General features: G+C 41.5%; 1 protein-coding gene across 1 annotated transcript in view; it reads right to left on the reverse strand.

The window, feature by feature from the left end:
• Positions 1-25,086, reverse strand: part of lsamp (limbic system associated membrane protein) — a 406,372-nt gene that overhangs the window by 319,753 nt on the left and 61,533 nt on the right. The window lies entirely within an intron of this gene.

Here is a 25,086-nt window from a genome sequence, read left to right on the forward strand (position 1 = left end):
ATTTAGGATACACTGTGCACAGTAATTCACCTCCATAAAATGATTAGGAAGAGATATTCAGCACTGCCAACGTTTCAGAAGTGGTGTGAGAAGGCTCCAGGACTGGTTCCTGACACTTCACGCTGCGCTACAGGGAGGAGACACTAATGTGCCTGCTCTGGGCTCTGGGGGTACAGAATTCCCAGGAGGTATCAAGGTGCTAGCACTGGGTGAGCACATTTAAAATGACTAAACTCTGAGGGATATTAATAGAGAGCTATATTGGCATGCCCTAACGGTAACGGTTCCCATTATACATCCAGGGTATGAATCTCCTCAGTACCTGTCAGACACCTCTTCATTAGAGGAGGAGAAATGGACGGGAGAGGTACTGTGTGTGTGTGCGTGTGCGTGTGCGTGTGTGTGTCAGACCCGATGTGTCACTGAACCGTGTCGTCGAAAGAATCTCGGAAAACATGCTCCAGTACAAAATGCCAAACAAGGCCAACAGCTTGAATGGGGAATCATCAAAGAGGTTGGTTCAATGGAAAACACCCCTTCTTCAAGTCTCCGATGTCAGGCCCAGCGCTGCGTTGGAAAGATAGCAATCGACGGGAATGAGTGCGACTTGGAGAGCCTCGGCAGATGCTCATTCTGAGACATATGTCAACGCCTACTGTGTGTAATTATGGATCTACTTTATACAAACATATGTCAGATGCTCGGCTCTCCATACTTAGTACACGTTTACACAGCAATGCAATATGAAACCTTGTTATGGAGAAATATGATCTTGTTTGGCAGCCAACATTCGATGAACAGGCTAATCTGACCATGGATATCCATTTAATCAACTATAGAGGTTAAAAAACGAATTGGTCCCTATACCGCTGCGTGGTTCTCTAATTATGTAGCTGGCCGCCGAGCTGTCTTTACCCAGAAACAGAGTCACCCTGTTGGAGGATGGCAAGGGGAAGGCTCCTAGATGGCTTTGCCTGCAGAGCACTTCACTAATTAAAACCCTTTTGCCAGTGAGGAGCCATGCAACTGGATGGATTAAAATACACGTGTCAGGCAAAGTGTGTGTGCGTGCGTCCCTGTGTCTCTGCGTAGTTGTGAGATTGTTTTTGTGTGCACGTTTGTCTGCGTGTGTGTGTGTTCGTCTAGTGAGAGGTGTAAATAGACAGATGAGTGTCAGGATGCAGACTGACAGGTACATTTCATACTAGTCTAAAAATGGGCCAGAGAGATGGACATGGGGCCGACCATCACATGAAAGAGATGCATTATGTGTGTTTGAAAAATACAGTTGTTTTTGTGTTTCTTTGTTTACGTTGAAACCGTCAACCAAGCAGGATACTTCGCACTAAGATAGGGAATCAAACGTGTGCGTGTGCGTGTGCGTGTGCGTGTGTGTGTGTGCAATTACTGTGGGTGCCACAACACATGCTAAATAAAAGCAGCTAATTAACCTCTGATAAGGCCTGGATACTTATCAGTATTGTTGTATAAACTAAATGGATCCGGCAGCTTACCTAGAGGTATATCTAGTGTATTACTAAATGACAATTGATTGCGTTGATTAAAACCTTGCTCTTGTATCAGTTTGATTGGTTATGGTTTGTATCCCCCTCCTTTTATTTGTCTGTCTCTTGCCGTGAGCGACAGCTGTACATCAATGCAGAGTTCAATTCAGAGATTTGCATTTAAATTAGATTTTCGAAATTCAACAAGTTTAGGGAAAACTACAATTGTATTCAGCTCGTGGCGTATGGAATACATATATAACCGTATAGTGGATATGATTAAAAGTTTATGCAGACATTGCGTAACCTTGGTCTGACCTTGGTGGTAACAGCAGCACTAACGCCAGATCAACTGATTAGCAGTCGAAGAGACCCCAATGGCAGAATTTAAGCACAGCCACCCGGATAAATTGAGAATGTACTGAGGGATGACCTTGGAAAAAATACCATTGAAGGAAAGAAAGACTTGAGATGTGAAAATTTGCTTCCTTTGAGAGAATGAACCTCGTTCATGGCAACTCAAGAGACCAGGTCTGGTTAATTATCCAAGGGTTAATATTATTTGTTAAGTTTACAAAGAATGGCTGTAACTGGAATAGCTCCGTTATCGTCGAATGATGAGGTTGATATTAAATAAACTCAGAACCTGAACATTGAGTGTTATAATATTGTTAATAACTCACTGACATTATGTTTATGTCTTGATATTGTGATCAATTCACACTTGATTACGTTCATAACATGGGTCCTACTGCATAGTTCATACACTCTATCCACACACTCATTATCCAACAGCTTTTGGACAGTTAATTGGTACACATTTCTTTGTATCCTACAGATGTTCATTTTTCCTTTAGAAGGCAGAAGAATGAACTTCAGTGGATGAGAGAAAACCACAACACATAGCCACTGTGTTTAATAAGGCATCAACTTATTGAACTAGAAAAGGCAATTTCTAAAGGAATTGTGGTGTGAAGGCTGACTGTTGAAAGGCTAATGCTAAACTGGATGGCTGGCTTCAAATGATTTGGAACATTTTAAGTTGAATAGAGTTTGAACAAGAAATTTAATTTTCTTGTTCAGTCTGAATGCAGTATGCGCAACACTACAAACATACAATCCATTTTATTATGTAAAATATGAGACAAAATTGAAAGCTACACAAATAGCTTATAGGTTTGATAAGAAGTATATGTAGCATTAGCATGCTAAGTAGAATAGGTTGTATTAGTATGATTAGTGCCAGTAAAATAGAATGATAAGTAAAAGCTTACTTGGCCTTGAAAGGAGTGACGTCATCAGGCTCTAAACAGGGCTCAAAGGAAATCAATCAGTTTTGATCAGTACAAGATCAAAATGGGAAGATTTGTCGACTGTTCAAAAAGGTTTCAAGGTTAAAGATTGACCGAGTTGTGAAGTCTGATGTAGTTGAATTCTCACATTAATTGGCAGACTGCTTAGCAGTCGGCCCACTGACTTCAATTTTTTTTAAAGTTTTATATTCTAAAAAGTTTATATTTTAATTTGAAAAGTTGTAGCCATCGATTCCAATAAAAGATGAACAGTTCACAACTTGAACGGAGCCTCTAGGTAAGAAACTGTAGGTAAGGTCCCAAAAGAAAGTGTAAGAAAGAATTGGTGGAAGAACATCTGTTGTGAACGCCTCCAGCATTTTGCACCTACACATTTAGAAAGTGACGAGAACAGGAAGAAGAGAAAGTTGACAAGGGAAGAGTAGCTGACTGAAGCAACACACCTGTAGAAGCCGGACTTAATAACCAGCCTTTTACAATCTGTCTCACAGTGGGACTGGAATCCTACAAACACAAACATCCAACTATGAAGAGCAAGTGAGAATGTTGGCTAAAATAATATATCAGTGCAATTGATGGGAATCCAAAGAAACTGCAATTTAACCTGAGGTTCTGCGTTAACATCCTACAGTCTGCAGTCTGCAACGGCTCCGGATCACATTTACAACCTCAACAACCATTCACACTCATGCAAAAAAAACTGTGATTAGTTAAATAGCCAACTAGAAATAAATATGGAACAGGTAGCAAGGCCAGGCAAACATCCAAATCACAGTTAATAATCTTGTTCTGGAGAAATGTTGTTGTTTTTCTCGTCTGCAACATATTATAGGTACTTTCAAACAAACAATTCCCATCCAAGGTTCATGCGGCGGCGTAGAATTACCCCAGGTCATTTCCTGGAGGAGCTCCTCTGTTTGTCATTTGGCAGTAAGCGCACACAGCATCCAGGGACACACAGTACACACAGCTGGGGTACTGAGGAATACATTATAGTAACACAACTATATTTAGGTGGAGGCGTGAGGATTCGAGCGTGGAAGAGGCAGGCGAAAGAAGGCAAATTCAGTGGAATAAAGCTGTGTTTTATGTGTTAAAGTGCATAATACAAAAGAGACTACAGAGAGAACACTAATAGTTGGAGGCTGGAAAGATTTGTATTCATAAACGCATATGTACACATTATCCAGTGTCAATAGACACACACACACACAAACACCACACACACAAACAGTCTGGACTGAACGTTACTGAAAGCACAGCTTCCGTGACCCTTCCGTGACTGTTATTAAAAAAAATACATCCTTTGAGGTAATTGATATTATTAGTCATAACTCAGCAAGCTATTATATGACCAACCTTTTAAACCTGCTGATTAAAGAGCTTTTAGGGGACACAATCCTCTATGACTTACTGCGTGCATGGGTGTGTTTGCGTCTTTGGTGAAGTATAATGATCTGGTTTAGAGGGAGCTTTGCCCAGATCAATGATGCCGTGGGTATTAATACGTGTATTACGTACAGACTCTGTGTGCCAACAGCAAGCCTTGTTTGAAATAATGTTGACAGTCAGTGCGAAAGAAAAAAGAAACAACTTTCAACCTCCAAACTTTAAATTGTTTTGTCTCTCCGACATATTAAACAAATTTTACACTTCACTCAGGGACTAATCATTTATTAAAAATGAAGGTATAAGCAGTCCCTCTAATTAGATCAATTAACCGTCCTCTGGAAGGATGACAACTTAATTAACACTTTATTACAAATTTAGAACAAGGTGTCTGCACAAACACATAAAGAATATACTGTTGTATTGGACTTTTAAGTTTGACTTTATCAAAACGAGTACAGAGTACAGAGACGCAGAATGCCGCACCAGAACACATATTCATCATGCAAAACACCCACTCTAGAAGATGTCAAGAGTGATACATTTATTTACTGTAGGTGGCTTCTAAGTACTCTCTTGTATGTGTGCTTTAGTCCAACATACTCAACATCAATGAACTTACAAATACAGAGGTTCAGCATCGTGTATGTATGCCTTAATCCATTCATTGCCAATGCGTCGTCTGTATAAATTTTCTTAATGGTGATTTTTTCATTGTCATGCACTGAAATAGAAAGATAGTGATGAAACGTTTCATTACCTACACTTCACACATAAGCACTCCAGACCTAGTTTGGACTGCCTAGTCATGACGCCATTTACAGCCCCACTGAAACGTATTACCCCTAGACGCATAATTTAAATATTACATCTCTAGACTCTAGACTTATATTAGAAAAGACGCACACACACACACAGTGTGTGTCTATTGTGGTGGCCCAGCCGCTGAGCAGTGCCCCACCTGGACCCCGCCTCACTCGGGTGTCTCAGCTTACCATTCACAGGTGCGCTGGGTTAGGGCCTTTTTAACTCCACCAGAACAGGCTGAAGACAGACTGGCTGGAGGAGCGTGTGGAGACCAGAGACACGTTAGGCCAGTCTCATGGTAAGAGGCCTGTGGCCAACCCTCTTGATCAATCCAATCCACAGTTACGTTCAAGTGAACCGAAGAGCTGTTTTGTCGGAGTGTGAATTGTGTCGTGCTAAAACCCGAGAGAAGGCCTGCAGCTGAAGAGGAACCCCAAAGACTCCAAGAGGAAACCCAAGCCGAGCTAGGGCGAAGAGGTCAGTGGCAGGGACCACAGACCCCACTAACCTTGGCCTATCTCTCTCTCTCTCTCTCTCTCTCTCTCTCTCTCCCTCTCTCTCTCTCTCTGGCCCCACCCCAGGAAGAGCCAGAAAGGGCACCCTGACGACAGCCTCCAACCCGGTGAAGATTTGAGTTGCCTTTTGCCCCCTCCCTTTTCCCCCTGCACCTTTTTATAAATAAATGACATAAGTTGATTTCACCGCAAACCCTGCTTCTGCCTGTCTCTATTCTAATTGGTGAATCCGCCGTTGTACCTCAGGGACCAGGCGCCCACATATGGTGGAGGATGCGGGCAATGTGATTCCTCACTATCAGTGGGTGAACCGATCGGAATAGAAGAAAAAAAAAAAAAGATAATAATTTTGAACATGGAAGAAACCATGAGAGCGATCTTGAAAACCCAAGCCACGCTACAGTCAGCTGTAGCTGAGTTGTGCAGGGAAAGTGGAAGACAAGAGCGACGACCACGAGATGTGCTGACCAAGCAGACGCCGGATGATGACATAGAGACGTATATTGCCTTGTTTGAAGGGACTGCAGCAAGGGAGAACTGGCCAAGAGCAGAATGGGTGAACAACCTAATGGCCTTCTTGACTGGGGAAGCTCAGAAAGCCCGTTGGGACCTTTCCGTTGCGGATGCCGTGAACTACGATACGGTCAAGGTTGCCATCCTTGCTCAGTATGGATTTAGCCTTCCTGCTCAGGCCCATTGTGTGCATGACTGGAGCTATGACCCTGCGGTTCCAGTCCGGGCCCAGGTAACAACACTGGTCCGTTATACCAAGAGCTGGCTGGAAGAAGCTGCAGGACCACCAATAGTGGACAGAGTTGTGATTGACCGGTGCCTCCGGGGACTGCCAAACGACGCCAAGAGGTATGTCGCCCAGCAGGGGGCTCAAAGTGTTGACACATTAATAGCCTTACTGGAGAACCACAGGGTGATGGGTAGCATAATGCGGTCAGAAAGTGTCACGCATACTAACTTTAAAGCCAACAGAGGGAGAGAGACCAGTGGCAAAGCTGTGAGCACGCCAACAGCCCGGACACCGACTGGCTGGACCAGACAGACGGAGAGGCGAGTACCAATGCCTCCTCCTCGCCCACGTTGCTATTCCTGTGGCCAGGAGGGACACCTAGCCAGAGAGTGTCCAGACTGGGATGAACCGGTGCCTACGGCCACATCTACGGGTGGTAAGGGCTTCTTCAGCCAGTCCCTAACTACCTGTTGGGCCCATCAGGGGGCCCCAGCCCCAAAGTGTCCTGTGAAGATAGGTGGGAGAGACACAGAAGCACTCCTAGACTCCGGAAGCATGGTTTCTCTCGTCAGACTGCAGTTTGCTAGTGGCACCTGGGGAGAAGAGATCTCCGTCTCCTGCATCCATGGAGACACCCGGAAGTATCCCACCTCGGAGGTCCAGGTTATCACTCCCCATGGACCGTTCACTCTGTGGGTCGGGGTTGTAGAGCAACTGCCGGTGCCGGTGCTTTTCGGCCGAGACAGCCCGCTCTTCTCCCACTACTGGCCGGAGAAATTGAGGAACCCGAAAAGGCGCATCCGAAGACGCCCGGTTGAGACGAAGGCCTCCGACACCCACCAGGCTTGCGCCGCCGTGTCGCCCGATGGCAGCCCTGTCGAAACCAGCGATGACGAGGTGGATAGGCCCCTCCATAGGCAAAGTACAGCAACGGATCCTGGACGTGCAGCTGAGGAGCAGGAGCCCCTGGAAGAGATACAGTCAGATGAGGTATTCTCAGAGTTACCCCAAAGCGAGGCGGATGAAACTCTTAGGCCTGGACGATTCGGCTAAGCCCAGCTGCAGGATCCCAACCTGACCCAAGCCTGGAGGGATGTCCGAGTGATCGAGGGCCAAAACCAGGATGGGTTGAGTCAAGTGTCTTTTCCCCATTTCATGGTTAAAAATAAGCTGCTGTACCGAGTAACACAAAAAGACTCTGAAATCTGTGAACAGTTGCTTGTTCCCAGAGAATATGTCTCAAACGTGTTGTACCTAGCACACTTCCACTTGCTAGTGGCGCATTTAGGAAGAGAAAAGACCTATGACCGTGTTCTCAGCCACTTCTACTGGCCGGGGGTCAAGAGAGCCATGGAGGAATACTGTCGACACTGTGGAGAGTGTCAAATCAACTCCCCTGAGGTAGCGTACCGAAATCAATTAATACCCCTTCCCATCATTGAAACCCCCTTTAGTAGGATTGGCATGGACATTGACGGACCCCTCCCGAAGTCTAGCAGCGGCCACCGCTGTATTTCCCCTACGCTCAACAGGAAGGGCGGTCGCCCGGGAAATGTTCCTGCTCTTCAATAGACTGGGATTGCCTGAGGAAATCCTGACAGACCAGGGCTCCTGCTTTATGTCACTATTCCCTAAGGATTTCATTAAGATACCGTTAATTTCTCAGGTACTAATATTCCTGATTAACAGGGCCTATTGAGAAGGTAGAAACTGCGCCCTGAGCATAAAGCTCTATATCCCTTTTCTCTCTCTTGTCTGCTCTCGTTGATCCAATATGTTTTAGAATCCAGAATATTCTAATCCAGATTAAGGGGTAGCTATGGCAAGATTAATTCTATGGACGAGTCAAGAAAAATGCCCACAGGCATCTATGAAATGTAAACTGTAAAATAAATAATAATAAATAATAAATAAATTATAAATAATAATAAATAATATGTTAACTACAGCACTAGCACATAAATATACTCTTGTTTACCATTCACCTTTTAAGTGTGTGCGTATGCACTGTAGCTCAGTTTGGTGTGTACAGCCCTACTCAAAGCTCTAAGGGTCTGCTGGGTCGTGACCCCTGCTCAGGTCACGATAGTGGAGGAACCCCAAGCAGCAGGCATTGTTCCTGTACCAAATCGGTAGAGGGCAGGGAGGCCGGGGAACATATTTTCTAAAATAGGGAGATCCCTTACTTACTGAATAGAACATGTTAATATACTGTTTGAAACACACAAGAGCATGCACGCATGCGCACACTGGCACACGCACACACACTATGGTTTTTCCCAATTGAAGACACTAGATGAACAGTCGAAGTAGATTAACACAGTATCTGGTGTACTGTTGGAGCTGCAATAATCCAATCAGATGCAAGTGTAGAGTGTGAGGCTCAGTGCCTGTGTTACACTAAGTGCACCACAATTGACTTAGTGCGTCACTGAGGCCAGTCAGACAGGCATCAGGAAGCAGCTGGACAGTGTCCAGATCCATCCCCCACTGGGAGATAAAGGCTATGGTGAGGGCATCGGATAAGGGGACAGCAAAGCCTGTGGTTCTGCAGACCGAGGTCCACAGAACCAACATCCAATCACGGCTTGCGTAACTATGTGTTCAGTATGTATATTAAATGGCCTACAATGTATCAAGCATACCGTGTGTCCTTGTGTCTGACATGCATCGCAATGCCCGCGGAGTAAGGCTAGGGCTCTCAAAAGCTTGGATTGTTAGTATTTGTTCGTTCCTATAACCTCCTATAAGCATATCTTAGAAAAGGCAAATGAAGGTTTAGAGAGAAGCAAACCGGGGCGATTTTAAGTTGAAGATTTTCGCATTCCAAAGAAAAAATAGCTTGCTGAAAATTACATTTTCAATGTGTTACAATGTGTGTGTGTGTGTGTGTGTGTGTGTGTGTGTGTGTGTGTGTGTGTGTGTGTGTGTGTGTGTGTGTGTGTGTGTGTGTGTGTGTGTGTCTGTGTGTGTCTGTGTGTGTCTGCCAGGCTCCAGGAGCTCCACAGCCGCACTCCAGGGACACTGACGCTCTGTCCCAGGGGAGATCCTCCTGTCCTGGGCTAACAGGACAGATGGACTGCCTCTGCTACTGGAGAACAACACTGTGCACTGGGCAGAACTCACCCAGGAGACAGTAGTGTTACACCTTTATTAATTTCCCTGGTTAGACTAAATTACTCAGCCACAATTAAGACCCGACCACACGTGTAAACTCAGCGATTTAGACATGGTAAGACAGGGTCAGCCAAGGTGCTAAAACAATAGATTAGACTCAGCCTCCACTCCTGCCCTCGGTGGCGATTTAGGGTTGTAAACAGCAGACTGACAGTATGAGGGCCAGAGCACATCATACATCCACCCGATAGACTCATCAAGGATTCACGCACACACACACACACACCCTTTTAACTTGTTCACCCTCCCCGAGCACTTTCACGCTGGTTTCACGCGGACAGTTTATTCTGTTTTCAGAATCCAATATCTGTTGCCTCTTCACACATATATAGATAGACTAGTAAACAGTACAATTCCCTACCTCTGGCTTCCATTGTAATATTTAACAACATTGTATGCCACTGGTTACGTTTTAGCAAACAATGGCACCCTCAATGCAGCACTCAATCAGCATAATTAAACCCCATCCCATCGTCAAGATCGAACAAAACATTTAATATAATTACGTTTATGTGACCCCTATGAAGCAAAACAGTTACATTAACAAATAATTTTCACTTGTGCGGTTATTTATTCATACATAGGCAATGATGATGTATTGGAATTAGATGAGGCTGTGCTGTTAAGCAAATGAATGGTGTGTGGGCTAAGTGTTCTGCCAAGAGTCGGGGAGAGGCACCGAGCGGCTATCATAGTACTTCTATGGGGTTATGGTTATCATCAGTGAAGTGTTTGTGTGTGCCATTGTGGACGAGTCGAGTGCAATATCACTAATATTGCACTGCTAAAATACATTAGCATGTATGGTCCTCTGGTGAATAATGTGGAGGCTGTATGGCAAAGCGGTCAAATCAACTCTGAGCAGGTCTATCTCTACGGTGCGATAAGTTCCAGCATAGCTTTACTCAGCATGGCAGATACAACAGCTCTCTCCCGCGATGATTATTTCTCACCAACCAAATGTGTGGTATGTAGAAATCTTGAGATTTTTGTTGGTCAGGAGGATGGCAATCATTATAAGAAGAATGGCAATCTTTTATTTGTGTAAACTCAAGATTCCTGGCTTTAAAGAATTAAATGTTAATATTCTTCACAAAAATATACACTATCGCCTCTTTCCTAGCAGGAAGCATTTTGAAGAACTGCAAACAAGAGCGACCAATCCTCTGGACTCCGACTGATGTTCAGAATAATTCAGATTTCCACTTTCACAAAAGAAAAGACCAAGACAGTAGTGGTGATATATACACAAATAGTGTGTGTGTGTGTGTGTGTGTGTGTGTGTGTGTGTGTGTGTGTGTGTGATTTCTTTGAGATTACTTTTACTTATTCTTTTAATATCTGGTTCTTAAGTGGGTTTTATTGGTTTTGTCATTTCATGCTGGGTTTTCAGTTGCTATTTTTATCCACATTCTTTCATATTTTGTTTTACTTATACCTTTACACCTGTTTTACTTTTATCCTCTCATTTGGTTTTATTTACTGTGTTCCAACTGCTCCTGTTTTTGCACCTTGTCTTGTTTATTTTATTGATTTTATTTCTGTAAAGCCCAACCTCGTAGCCTACTCTTCAAAAGGTGCTGCGGAAATAATGTCTATTTTTACGATGATGAGAGGCCAAGACACAAATGAAAAACCTCATAAAAGATACCCAGATACGTTACACGGCCTATCAAGTCGAGAGGCTAGAAATACACACTGACTCTAGCTGCTACCACTTTGCTCTGGAGGAGTTAGTACAGTAAAACCTAATTTATAGTCAGCGCCGGTGAGTCGCGCAAGCTGGCGTGAAACAGAAATGACGGAATCACTGCCCTCAAACATGGTTCGTACGGCAATTTATGAGGCACCGCAGGCACAACGCATGAACTGCGCGTCGACAGAAACGTCACCGCAAAACGGCGCCTAATAAAAGCCATGGCGGTGGCTGTTATGACTGTCCGCACACTTCACCAGCGCCGCATCACTGCGACGATAAATTCTGCTGAGCTACTCCTGGCTTGGTAAGGGCTTAGCATGGAGGCTGAACGTAAACTATGTCAATGTGAGGGTTTAATAATCACGTGCTCGTATTCTTTTGTTTCGATTTTACAGTTAATGCCACTAATTATCAAATGTGCACAGACTAATAATACCGGAAGGGTCAACCTTTTGAGTTCAACATTTATCCTGATTTAATGTGTTATGTATCCGTGTTGTGTTACGTGATGAGTTACGTGATGAGGTAGGCGCTCTACCTGGTGGTTCACCAAGTAGAGCATTAAGGCTTGGTCCCTACGGCCGCGACATGGGTTCGATATCTGCCCTTGGTCATTGGCTGCATGTCCTCTACTCTCTCTCTCCCATAGCTTCCTATCAAACTCTAACTGTATCTTCATGAATAAAATGCATAAAAATACAAAACTTCTGATAGAAGCATATTATGCATTTTATGCAAATGCCGCTCGCCAGTAGGGGTGCCAGCGATTACATCTCGGTGGCTGCGGCACCCCCCCCCCCCCTCCCCCGGCTCCCCCTTTTGGGCGCCACTGGCAGGCAGAGGAACAAAGGACAAGCATGGTCTGTTGAATGGTAATTTCTGTTAGTGTATATTTACCCTTTAATATTCAGTAAGTGATGGTACACACAGTAGGCCTAATTCCAAAGAGACTGGAGTCAACAGTAGTTACATTACATCCCATTAAGTCCCTGATGGGGGAGTCACTGTGGAGACCTCTCCGTCTCTCGGCCCTCCCACTTAGCATTCACCTTTTATCTCCCACTGCCTCTTGTTCCACACTTCACACTGATGCACTGGCTTCTATTACGGTTTCCCAATTAAACTCAGTGATGGGTTCACAACCTCATCCTCTCGCTACACATGCCGTTCTGTAAAATATAGTATTGGGGCGGCCGTAATGTTTTAGGTTATTATCCTAAAGGCTTGAGTTACTTTTCCACATTAATGAGGATTTAATATGAAGGATTTCAGTAATTAGGTGACACAGGCAATTTTTTATGAATATATGATGAACAGCTCATACATTGCATTCAGTAAGTAGTCAAACCCCTTGTCTCTTCCAGGAAGTGACAGGATGTAGTCAATGGAGACTTGGGGAGGATATTGGAATATCTTCAGAGCTGACAGCTCACTCTGGGGCTTGATGAACAACACCAATAAAACAAATGAAGACAAACAGCCACAGTGGGATGACCCATTGATTCCAAGTGGAATTTATGTTTTAAAATACAAACTACTACATTTGATGTTGTTCTACCGTCACAAATAATAGGTGGAAGTTTTACCTGACATTCTGGCAGATCAATACAGTACCCAGGCTCAGCATGTGGCGTGGGACAGGAACAAGCCCACCTGGTATTAATGTTAGTTATTTCATCAAGGAAACTGACCAGCATCATGTATCTCACTTCTCAGCAGCTATCAAACTAATTTGGGAGTAACCGTCCCATTTGTCTCCACTCGGAAATGATCCATGTAGAAAGCCGGAGATTTGATCAATTTGAAGCTTTACGCCTCGCTACATTGGTGAATATCAATGTGCAATGAAGATTGTCTATTGCAATCACCTGAATCTCCATAACGAAGCATTCTCTAATAGGCTCCTAGCCTTTGGAGAGAAGCCTTCGGAGAGAAGTTTTAGATGTCCGTCAACACAAAGCCAGACGTTTTCTTGCGTTTTTTCCTTTTGTCCACATAACAACAGAGGGGGATAGAGGGGGACCTGAAAACTTACTTTTAAAACTGTCTTCCAGACTTGTTTAAAAAGGCAGCCTTTATGGCGCCATGTGGACAGGCTAAACGGTCAATATTTCAAGACAATAACGACACGCAGTAGTAGAAAGCCGGTGTACAAAGGCTTGTGGTATTCTTTTACGTTTTTTAAAAACCTCCAGCGTCGTGTGGACGGAGCCTTATAGGGCCCCTATTTCACCACCATGCGCGAGTATGATTGACCACTACCAACTACAAGCCATTTCACGATCTACCCTGCCCTGACATAGTGATTTCACAAGTCCATCTATATGTATGATGGCTAGATCAGTCTACGTGCACAGTGGACTGTACCAACTGGTAAGCTTATGGTTTAATTAGGGGGCCTTTGTACATCATACTGATCAGTGTCAAGCCGGCAAGAATTTAGGCAAGACAAGAGAAACATAAGGTAATGTTAAAATAGGGGTGGTTGAAAGGGGATTGAACGAAGCCTGAAGGTCGTTCACCTCCGGGCTATTATGGGATGGCTGCTCCACAGACCTTACTGGAGAACACAAATCAATTTGGACTTGGCCAGGTAATAGATGTCAAAAGTGTTTTCCTCAGGAAGAAACCGGTGTATTCAGCATGGCGTCCCCAGAGCTCTGATTGGCTGGATTGAGGTCCCTGCCTGACCACTGATTGTTCTTCAATGTGGCATGTGATGATGGATCGGTTGGCTTTCAGGTGGCTGTGAAATAGAATCCTACATTGGGCAGACTTAATTAACTTCTGTGTTGTTTTCTAAAATAAAGCATAACTTTAGATCAGCATTTTAATTCATCCCTTGCGAATGCTTTCCATGAATCAAGTGCAAGGTAACATTTAATCTCAAGCAACACAGAATGAACGATAAATATGAAGCGGCATAATCAGGGAAATCTCAGTTTGATCTCCGATCAGAGAGCAGGTTTGGAAATAGTCCATGTAAATTCCCAGAGGGCATCAGAGTGGGGAATTGAGGTTGCGTAATAAAAATTACACTCACACGCCAAATATCCAGACAAACACCACAAATCTTCGTACACACACAAACACAGTGTGAGTTTGTGACACAGAGAGTCTCAGACAGCAAGATAATTGCATCAATCATATTTGTAAATATATTTGACAATATTCATACAATGTGCACTATGGGACAATACTTTCTCATGCGCTGGTGTCACTGTATAGATGTAGCCCCTGGCCTTGAGGTCTGTTGTTCTGTCTCCAATGTACAAATGTATGCAGCAGGGCCTGACAGAGAATCCATGTTGTTTAACATAGGCCGATAAGGGTTTAAAGTGCAGCGTGACAAATAGAACGCAACATCTGAAATACCTGAAAGATTCTGTATCCAGGATTGTACATTTAATGGAGGGATGCAGACAGAATACTGTATGTATCACAATATGTTACACAACCAACATGGACTACACAAACAAACCGCTGAGGAAATGTATTTAGATATAGGTCTCAGAAGTGAAAAAAACGGTTGTCACTGTACCTCAATGAGAACCTTGTGACTACTCGGAAGAACTTTTTTCAAACCTGGCTCAGCCCAAAGGAACAAGACGAATAAGTTAGGGATCCAGCAGCTGCTCTCATTCACAAAGTGACTGCCAAGCATTAAACTCATACCGCTTGGAAGTCCTCAGCATTAGAACTCCAAAGATACAATAGTAATAATTAACAAATATATACATATTATTTGAATATTTAACTTTATGTTTGGAAATCTGCAACAATTACATATGTACGGTTTGCAACAGGGTTTGAGGACTACAGCTTGATCGGTGCCCTGTAAAATGTTTTCAAAGGCAGGAGAAATGTCTTCCAATATAAGATGGCATTTGATCATCATTTATCACATTAATAACATCTCCCAGAATTAGAAGTGAAAATCAATGTCACTTTCAATAACGTCGGGGGAAATTAGTGGCAGGGAAAATATGTTAATAAATGAGACGCTGTTGCTTCCAACCATCAATCTTAATCATGGATCCAACGCATTGACTACATTGTGGCGAGGGAGAGGTTTGGAAAAGGTTTGGAAAGAATCATGTTTGGGTGGTTGGATGGATGTGAACCCATGGTGGCGTGTTCAAGGTAAAGCTGGGGTAGGTAAGAGCAAGTGTTAAATTAACTTACAGGTACAGTATTTCTAATGTACCCGGTAAATTAGAAAATAGTTGTCCTGAAGCCTTACCAAACGTGGCACTGGACTGTAACTTGGAAACCTTATCTTGGCGGCAGAGGTCTCAGGGTTGAACGAAGGGCGGAGCAAAGATGCTCAACAGATGTTTCTGTGAGAGTTTCTCATCGTCAACTGACAAAGGATATTCTTCACAGTTCAGGTCTCAAAGTATGTTAAACTATTATTGTCATAATAAGTGCACATTCAAGAACAAAATCCACTTAATTTATTTTCAATTTAAATTATGATACACAGAGGCATTTGCAGAGATGCAAGAAATGTTATTCACCACACTCAATTCAAGAATTGAACTCATCCAGATTCACTGTGGTGGCTAATTTGCAAAGATTTAAATGGATCAGACACATTTTCTTTGATATAAATGCTGTGCCTTGATAATCCAGGTGATGTAGCAGGCAGGCAGGTAGGTGGGGAAGTAAATTAAGCAGGTATGCCTGGCGCTAGGGAGGTAAGGCAACAGGTTGCAGGTGATAGAGGTCCAGGCCAACAACGCAGTTTCATTCCAATAATAAATCCATAATGTAATTTAACAAGTTCAAAGTTAAATAAACTAACATAATAAAGCTGCATGGTTAATTTAATCAAACTAAAGTGGTGTAAAGAGTTGAGCGATAAAGAACTCCAACAAATTCAAATTCCTGTTTCAAATAGACAAACATAGGCACATGTGCTTAAACCCAATGTGCTTTCAAAATAAGAGACTCTTAATTTCCTGCAGCTTTTTCAAAATAAAGATTATTTTAGTAAACACAGAAGTATAAAGTATATGTCAATATGCCTGTTGTAAATATAAATCAAATATGGAACATACAGTCTCACGGTATTGTATTTTCTGTCTCTCTCTCCCTCTCTCCATCATATTTGAAGGCATTTACCCTTAAGGCTAGAAGTAGTTCTCTATCAGAGAAAGCAGCTTTACTTAGTGAAATAATGAAATACCAAAGTTTAAAAGTTAAATCACCTTAACCTAGAGGAATTGTATATTTGTGCCTGATGCACCAGAAATAATTGCATTTCAAAATGATAAAATTAAAATGAGCTAGGAGTTTGAGTTAAATAGTAAATCACTCTTATTCTGGGGAACACTGATTGCCATGCTAAAGAACAAATCAGCTGAAGGATAATTAATTTGTGATGCTGTTCAAATAAGTCCATTCTACTGCAAGACATGGTTCAATGTTGAGGCTGTCGGAGAGAATGCATAAAAACATATTATTTAAACATTCTCCTTTTATCTAACTCTTTGTCCAACAATCAGTGTCTTTGCAGGAAGAGACTTTTAGTTGGATGACACGCCTCGGTCCAAAACTGATGTCAGGCCTGTCAACAACACTGACATGGGCACTCACACGCAACCCCTCACTCAGGAGTTGCATTATGATGGCTGCTAAATGTATGATTTGAGAGCTATAACTTGAATGTAATTGTAAGAAATGCCATAACCATCCTCAAACTACTACAGATTTATTGAAGGCCTATGATAGGCCGTTCCTGTCTCATTTATGACAAATCAGGGCCTCTCATTCATGATGGTTTGGTGAATCCATCTTGCCTTTCAATCACAGGAGTGTAAAATGCAACTCTTCTAAATGGTTGGTTCACTACTTCCATGGGTGGGTTAGCATATTAATGGATGGGTCTTTCTTATGTCCTTTTCTGCTCCCTGTCCTTTTCTTACCTAAAGCAGCTTTCACTAAGTTGGCCAGAATAAAGGGATTGTGAGCTGAAGACAGGCAACGCACCTCTATCGATACAGTATAGCAGCATCTATGTTCGGGTAAAAAGCCATGCCCCATCTAACACTCTCACAGATAGTCTGTGTGGTCATTATAATTTAAATCCCGGTTCTCATATTGGTCACATTTCAGCTCCCATTAGAGGGGTGCTTATGAAAACCATGAGCCATGGAGAGAGGGAGTCCGTCAGGCACAACAGCATTACATGCTGCAATGGCTCTAGAAGAGGCTTTGGGCCCAGAGCTATTGTTCACTGTGTACTGTGAATCCCTTTGCTACTGTCCCTGATACATACTGCTGGGTCTGGCTTTCTTGTTCGATGGATAAACACAAACTAACGGGAAACTAAGAGGGATGGCTAACTAAGCTTTGTGTCGTCCGATGTTTCAGTCTCTCCATTGTGATTGACAGAAACAGGCTGAAACATTATCCCCATGTCCACGTCTCCAAACCTTAATTCAAAACATCCATTGTGTTTGTGTTTGGGTGTGTGTGTTTGAGTGTGTGTGAGTGTGAGTGTGTGTGTTAGTGTGAGAGAGTGTGTGAGATTCATATGATTGACACAAACACAAAAACAGACAGTCTATGGATAGCAATTATCAGAAGGCTCAATTTCCAATTACAGACAGACACACTAATTTGAGTATGCTGGGATTTTCAACCTGTCCAAATATTGGACAGTTCATCTCACATCCAGGGACCTCATTTCTCTCGAGTGTATTTGCAGTGCGATGTTCAACCATCATCTTTACATGTCATCCCAAAGAGCACTTTGTGGGGGCATCGATGAATATGTCACAGAGGTGTAATAGTATGGGTGAACACCGGTGTATCTCATGATGGTTAATAAACCATGCTCTCGCCCCTACTTCTACACCTCTATCAGAACTGTTCACTTGTTGAGTCAATATAAATTAGGGATGCATGATAAATATCGAGTCCGATAAATGAACGGCCGATAATTGGACGTTTCTAATATTACGTATTATTCAGATGATTCTTGTCGATTATCGACCGTGAGAAGCAGTTAAAATAAAATCATTAACGTGCATCCCTATCAGAAATGTGTCAATACGTGTTTCCCTTGGCAAACCCATCAAGTCAATAGATGGCTTGAGGTGTCCCTGAGCAAGACACCTAACCTCAACAGCTCCCGACAAGCTGGCTGTCTCCTTGCATGGTTGACTCCATCTTCATCTTCAATGTGTGTATGCACTGTTGTAAGTTCACACTGGATAAAAGTGTCTGCTAAATGCCCTAAGCCTGAACGAGAAAAGGATTTCAGAAGGTTTGGCTGTTCAATGTAAACATGTTCCAATATCCACACAGCAGTGGCAAGAAGCAGCTATATTTCTATCCTCTATCTAAAATGCTTCTTTTGCAGATGCACTAGAGCTAAAGAAAAGTCCTCCAGGGTTTAAAAAGGGGTGCATGTGCGTTCCAGCAGGACCCAACTCAGGAGTTAACCTTCCTCGTACATATGAATGTGTATGATAATTAAGACTGAAATGCAGATCGACGTAGACTGCTAATACTTTGACCTGTCGAATAAAAATATGGATGAGGAAATTTCTCCTGACATGAGTAAGTGAAACCAGATGTACTTTGTAACCGAAAGACGGATAAAGCTGACTCGTTTGTCGTTTTGACGAATGCGAGGGGAAAACAATCATACTGTGCAATCGAACTATGAGAGAAACAATCTATGAGAAGAAGTGTCTGTGACAGAGCTATTACACGCCACACACCTGCCCAAGTGTATGTAAATAAAGCCAATCTCCGACATCCAGCCGTGAGTTCTCATTCATCATGACAATGGGAATTACCATAGAAATTGGAGTCCTCTTATCAAGCCCTATTTAAAGTGCCTGTGGCCACATAGAGAAAGGAGATACTGTGACTGTAGTAAAATATATCTGCTGCTCCCCTGAGGATTGACCATTCCAAACAGTTCCAGTTTTAATCCGTTTCATGGTGTGCTACTTCAGCACTGCTGCTCTTAATGATTCTGGTTATTTGGCATATGCATACGTTTTTCATAACCATTCAAAGCTTTGTAACCTTAATTGAAATATAAGAGGAATATAATCGTAGAAGAGGATTCTGGTACTCATTGAAGTTTGGCTATGGTAAATACAAGAAGGCCATGGTACTTAGTCTTTTTTTTTCTATTTTTATTACTGGATGATTTTGTATGTCACTCAATAATCAAAACTAGTCTGCAAAATAGTATGTCTGAACAGTATTTAATAAAAACCAGCAGAAACATAATAGACTACAATTTATTTTATCATTACCATTTAAGTTGGTTTTACTGCAAATAATGCAAGGGTTGATTTCCTTTTTCTGTTTTTATAAACAAGGGAAAAGTGCATATCAAAAGAACTAGGGAGTAGCAGGGAAGTAGCTCAATGTCAGTCACTAAATACATTTCTAACATTGAACAGATATGATTGGGGCTGCCAGCTGTCATTGACAGTGCTTCCTCCTGTTCTTTGTCCAACAAACTAAAAGGCAGCTACTTGACTACATCCTGCTCATGTGCTTTCAAACACAATGTCCCCCCTGCAACCATGGCAACCTACAAGTTTCTTCTTCCACCCAAGCCCATAACCGTGGATATGGGCTTTCTTCCTATTGGTAGTGTTTGACTAGAGTAGTATGCTACAGTTGTTCTCCTAGCATCCTGCCTTGGATTCATTCAAGACTGTGTGTAGTAGTATGCGCCTGTACATCTTATTCACTTTCCATTACTCATTTATTAAGGAATCAATCAGCTTAATTAATTCAACTAATTATTTATAGGATCCTATGATTTGTTGAGGTTGAATGACAAAGTAGGGCAAATCAATGTAGAGTTTAATGTTTCATCATCATGATGATTTCAAATTAAATGAAAGGGGTATTGTTGCACTGACTGTAAAGGTTATATTTTCAAGTATACAAATATCTGATTCTTTATTTTATATTACGGTTAATTTAGTTAATCTTAACTCTATAAAAAGCTTGTTTAATACCAATGTCAAAGCCATGACATTTGTATTGCATGCTAGAAATCTAGAAACAAAGACACTTTCTGAGGTCACAGAATGAACCGTTTCTTCCCATTTGAAGCAGGCAACAAGTGAAAGATCATTGAAAAAAGTTGTTCACAGTAGAGGAAAATAATGTTAAGAGCCAAGCTTTGTGCTGAGGCTGTAGATAGATGATGTGTTCAAAGTGTAATAGGAACTTCGTCTGTGATTGAGAGTGTCTGTTCGACACCATCACCCGGGGCGTATTGGGAGGTATTTTATCCGAGCTAATATAGAGTAAGCAATAAAAACAATAATAAAACAAAAAATAACACCCAATAAATCTGCTTAAGGAAAATAAGGAAATCGTTACACTGAGATTACTTGAGATTGCAATGGGTTTCATGGAGCATCATTTTCTGTTGGGCCTCAACCATCATAAATGTGTGTCCTGATTTCACAAAGAATCCCTTACCAATATCATTTGTCTAAATATCATTCAAGTGAACATGTCGAGAAAGAAATATAGAGTACTGTTTATGTCGAGTAATGTTGTCAACAAAGTATGTTGTCAACATACTGACCAATAAACATTTATTTGTAGATACACCTCGTTCATTTTGCCAGGTGTTCTTGGTAATGGATATTTAAGTAAAGCCAGGAGAGATGGTTACAAGAATGGGTTTGCACTTTAATGCACCCCTCGATAAGCCATAATTACTTAATTGAAAGTATTTCATGGATTTCTGTTTTTCTGTCCATTACTCTGAACCACCCTCGCACTGCCCTGTGAGGAGCGACTGGCCTCTTCCCGATAACTTTATTCTCGTTATAGCTACGGCACAGCCACCCTGGCTTAACAATAGTTATTCTTATCTGTCGTATCACATCTGATGCAACTTGAACCCATCTATTCAACAAGGGCAAGTCTTGTGTCTCACACACTGATGGCATTAATAACCTTTACTAAATCTCCCATCTAAGAATCAGACTTCACGCTTTAACATGATGACATAGTGTGAAATGATTTTACAAAGGATATGGGTTGAAAAGGATCAACATTGATTCAGATCTCTGGGGAACAGAGGCAAGGTGTGTGTGAGAGTGTGAGTGTGTGTGAGAGAGAGTTAGCCGAACAATGTCGCTGGAGGGTTTAATGAGGATGAGTTGTTGGGGTAGAAGAATCCAGCAGATTTATTCCTAAAGACATGTCAGTAAATCAATCACCCCGGATAACAGCATGTTAGCCTCTAGGCTGCTAACAACAACACAACCCCATCATGGTAGACGGGCCAGCATTATATATGGAATACAAAGGAAATGACCCGGACTTTACCTTTAGACATGCAAATCAACTCAACAAAATAAATACATTCACATAAATGAGACAAATTAACAAAATAAAGAACCAAACTTATTCTCATGGCAAAGAGGATCGATAAATAAGACAGAATGCATTATAATTTGTCTCATAGCATAGTTGTCTAAGTGACATTTTTCTGTATGGCTATATCCTAAGCCATTCAGAGTGATTTTTACATTCCATAATCAATATCTGCCAAAGTCATATTTAACTAAGGCATTTTTGACGCTTAATAGAAGATGAACTTTAAGATATGACTTATGCAATTATGCTGTGAGGCTAACGATATTCTAAACAGCCCCTGCCCCAGGGGAATGCTTTGCCCGAACACCTTGGGAGAGGGAAACAAGACAGTAAGTAAACAATTGATAAACACTGCCTAATGATAGAGATATTTTTGTGTGCAATATGGCATTGGTAATGGAGAGGACCTCCGTTACTGTGTGTGTGTGTGTGTGTGTGTGTGTGTGTGTGTGTGTGTGTGTGTGTGTGTGTGTGTGTGTGTGTGTGTTCAATACTGTGATGAAGAAAATGGTGATTTACAAATAACAAAGAGTAGAGAAACCGCCTTATCACCCATACCTCAGGACACAAAGGCCTCACATAGGCCTATGGATATGAAACATCAAGAACTGATTCAGGATTACTGATTGTATAAGGTATTTTTAATTTATCCGTATCGCTTCACCATTGCTGAATCACTGGTTCCCATTGGAATAATACAACAGCTGGTAGACTCAGATAATCAACATTTCTCATCAGTCTATTGCAATATTTAAATCACCTTTATAGCCTTCTCCTATATATATGTGTATATATATATATATATATATATATATATATATATATATATATATATATAAGATGTCTGTACTGCAATACTAATAAGTCCAACAACTTTATTGGCATGGGTACAGGAGTCGATATCCAATTTAGATGGATATCTTTACAGACATACAGATATGACTTAACTGTATTTATGACTTTAAAATACAGTCAGTGGAGTCCAAGTAGGATAACGAAAGAGAGGTAGAGACCGGTAGACAGAAGGTGAGTAGTTGTAAGAGGAAGTGCTCTATCTCTTTCATCTCAGCAGTGTATCACAGTAGGATGCTCAAATCACAAAACAGAAGGGTAAAGAGAGAACGCCACTGTTCCCTCCTAAATACCAGGGAGTCAATATCAACAGGGTTTTACAGAAGCCCTAAGAATACCACATCTATCTTCAGTTTGGGCTGCTCAGTAAATCTAAATGTTGTCACATACAAGTTGTTAAGCTAGCATGTGTGTGCAAAGTCCTGAACTCAACCTGATCTTCAAAGAATTGCCCTGTACAAACATGATTTATTTGTTACTTTTACTTCTTATTGCCGATTTCCAGTGAAAAACTGAGGGTTGGTAAGTTATGTGATAAAACACATTCATAACAACTGTATTTGCTTTTTGTAGATTCAGCAATCCCGAAACGCTGGAGAAAATTGCTTAGTCGATTGTGGATTGAAAATATGTTAAACATGGCGTTTTCAGCCCTTTCTATTGATAGCTTCATGGGTCATTAAATGCCAGTGCTGCCTAGAGAAAATGAACTGAGAATCTCACAACATAATGTTTGTAGTCATGGATTGAGAAGTACTAAAATTGGGCTATAGACTACATATAGCATGTTCACCAAATAGTACTCATTTGTTTGGTATACTCTAATTGGCCATTTACCTTATTTATGATAATATTGGCATGCATTTTCACACAAGTTGTTAAGAATGAATGCAACGTTGTAGAATATTAATATTTATGGGCAGATTATCTTAATTTGCCAGATGAATACCATCCCTTGAATTACTAGAGAAACTCACGACTCCCTATACTGTTAGAGGAAATCAGGCAGTGACACTGTCAATTAATATAATGTTTTTATACACACACACACACACACACACACACACACACACACACACACACACACGTACTGTCAATTTGCATATTAAAGGATCCATCAAAACAAGGCAATTTCTTTCTTGTATGGTTGTTCCTCAGTAGTTCATGAGGTATTATCTCCTCAGTATGGTCAGGACAGAGGGAGGGGGTTATATGAAAGCTAGTTATTGAGAGAGTAGCAGAGGGGAGTTTATTGTTATTTGTTTTTGGAAGTGGGCAATCCTCATACCGATTCCCCTGTCCTTTTCACCTCATGATAGGGTTAGGGTTAGCCCATCTATACCAGAACAATGGTGCAAACCAACACAGGACACGACTAGTGTGAGGAAACCTTAGCGGTGAAAAGTTAAGCTATAGGCAAGGCAAGGCAAGGCAACTTTATTTATATAGCACTTTTCATACACAAGGCAGACTCAAAGTGCTTCACATATAAACATTGTCATACAATAAAATAAAATAAACGATAAGTAAAAGAAAACATATGCAAGAAATGAGTAAAATAGAAAGTGCAATGTATTTAAGAGAAAATTTAATTGAAAGTTAAAAAGGCTTTTTAGTAAGTAAAATTGAAAGTGCAATGTATTTAAGATCAGATCAACAGTCTCTCTGGAACCCAAGTCGGGACTACAACCCGACCTAAAGGACAATATTCTAGGACTCTAACCCAGCTTCTAGGACTCTAGCCCAGACCAAAGGCCTTATTCAACAAAACTCAGGACTCTAACCCTTATACACAAACTCAGGACTCTAACCCTTATACAAACAAACTCAGGACTCTAACCCTTATACAAACAAACTCAGGACTCTAACCCTTATACAAACAAACTCAGGACTCTAACCCTTATACAAATACAAACTCAGGACTCTAACCCTTATACAATATTCTAGGACTCTAACCCAGCTTGTAGGACTCTAGCCCAGACCAAAGGCCTTATTCAACAAAACTCAGGACTCTAACCCTTATACAAATTCAGGACTCTAACCCTTACAAACTCAGGACTCTAACCCTTACACAAATACAAACTCAGGACTCTAACCCTTATACAAATACAAACTCAGGACTCTAACCCTTATACAAACTCAGGACTCTAACCCTTACAAACTCAGGACTCTAACCCTTACACAAATACAAACTCAGGACTCTAACCCTTATACAAATACAAACTCAGGACTCTAACCCTTATACAAACAAACTCAGGACTCTAACCCTTATACGACATTTCTCTCTGGTATCAGATCATGTATTTTTCTGGTAAAAATAGAAAATAAAGGGAAAGTTAAAAAGGCATTTTAGTAAAATAAAGGTAAAGTATTTAAGATTTAGCAGAAAGCTAAAGCAAACATAAAAGTCTTCAATCTTGTTTTAAAGGTGCTCAGAGTTGGGGCAAGTCTTAAATCCTCAGGGAGTTTATTCCAGCTATTTGTTGCATAGTAACTAAATCCTGCTTTCCCATGTTTCGTGTTTACTCTGGGGATAATTAACAGATTGGTCTCAGAAGATCTTAGTGTTCTAGAAGGCTTATGTAGTGGAAGCATATCAGTTAAATATTTTGGGCCTAAACCATGTAGGGATTTATAGGTTAGCAACATGATTTTAAAATCAATTCTCTGGCCTACAGGAAGCCAATGTCACGATTTA

Source organism: Gadus morhua, chromosome 16 (assembly GCF_902167405.1).
Source record: "Gadus morhua chromosome 16, gadMor3.0, whole genome shotgun sequence".
Taxonomy (NCBI): Eukaryota; Metazoa; Chordata; class Actinopteri; order Gadiformes; family Gadidae; genus Gadus; species Gadus morhua.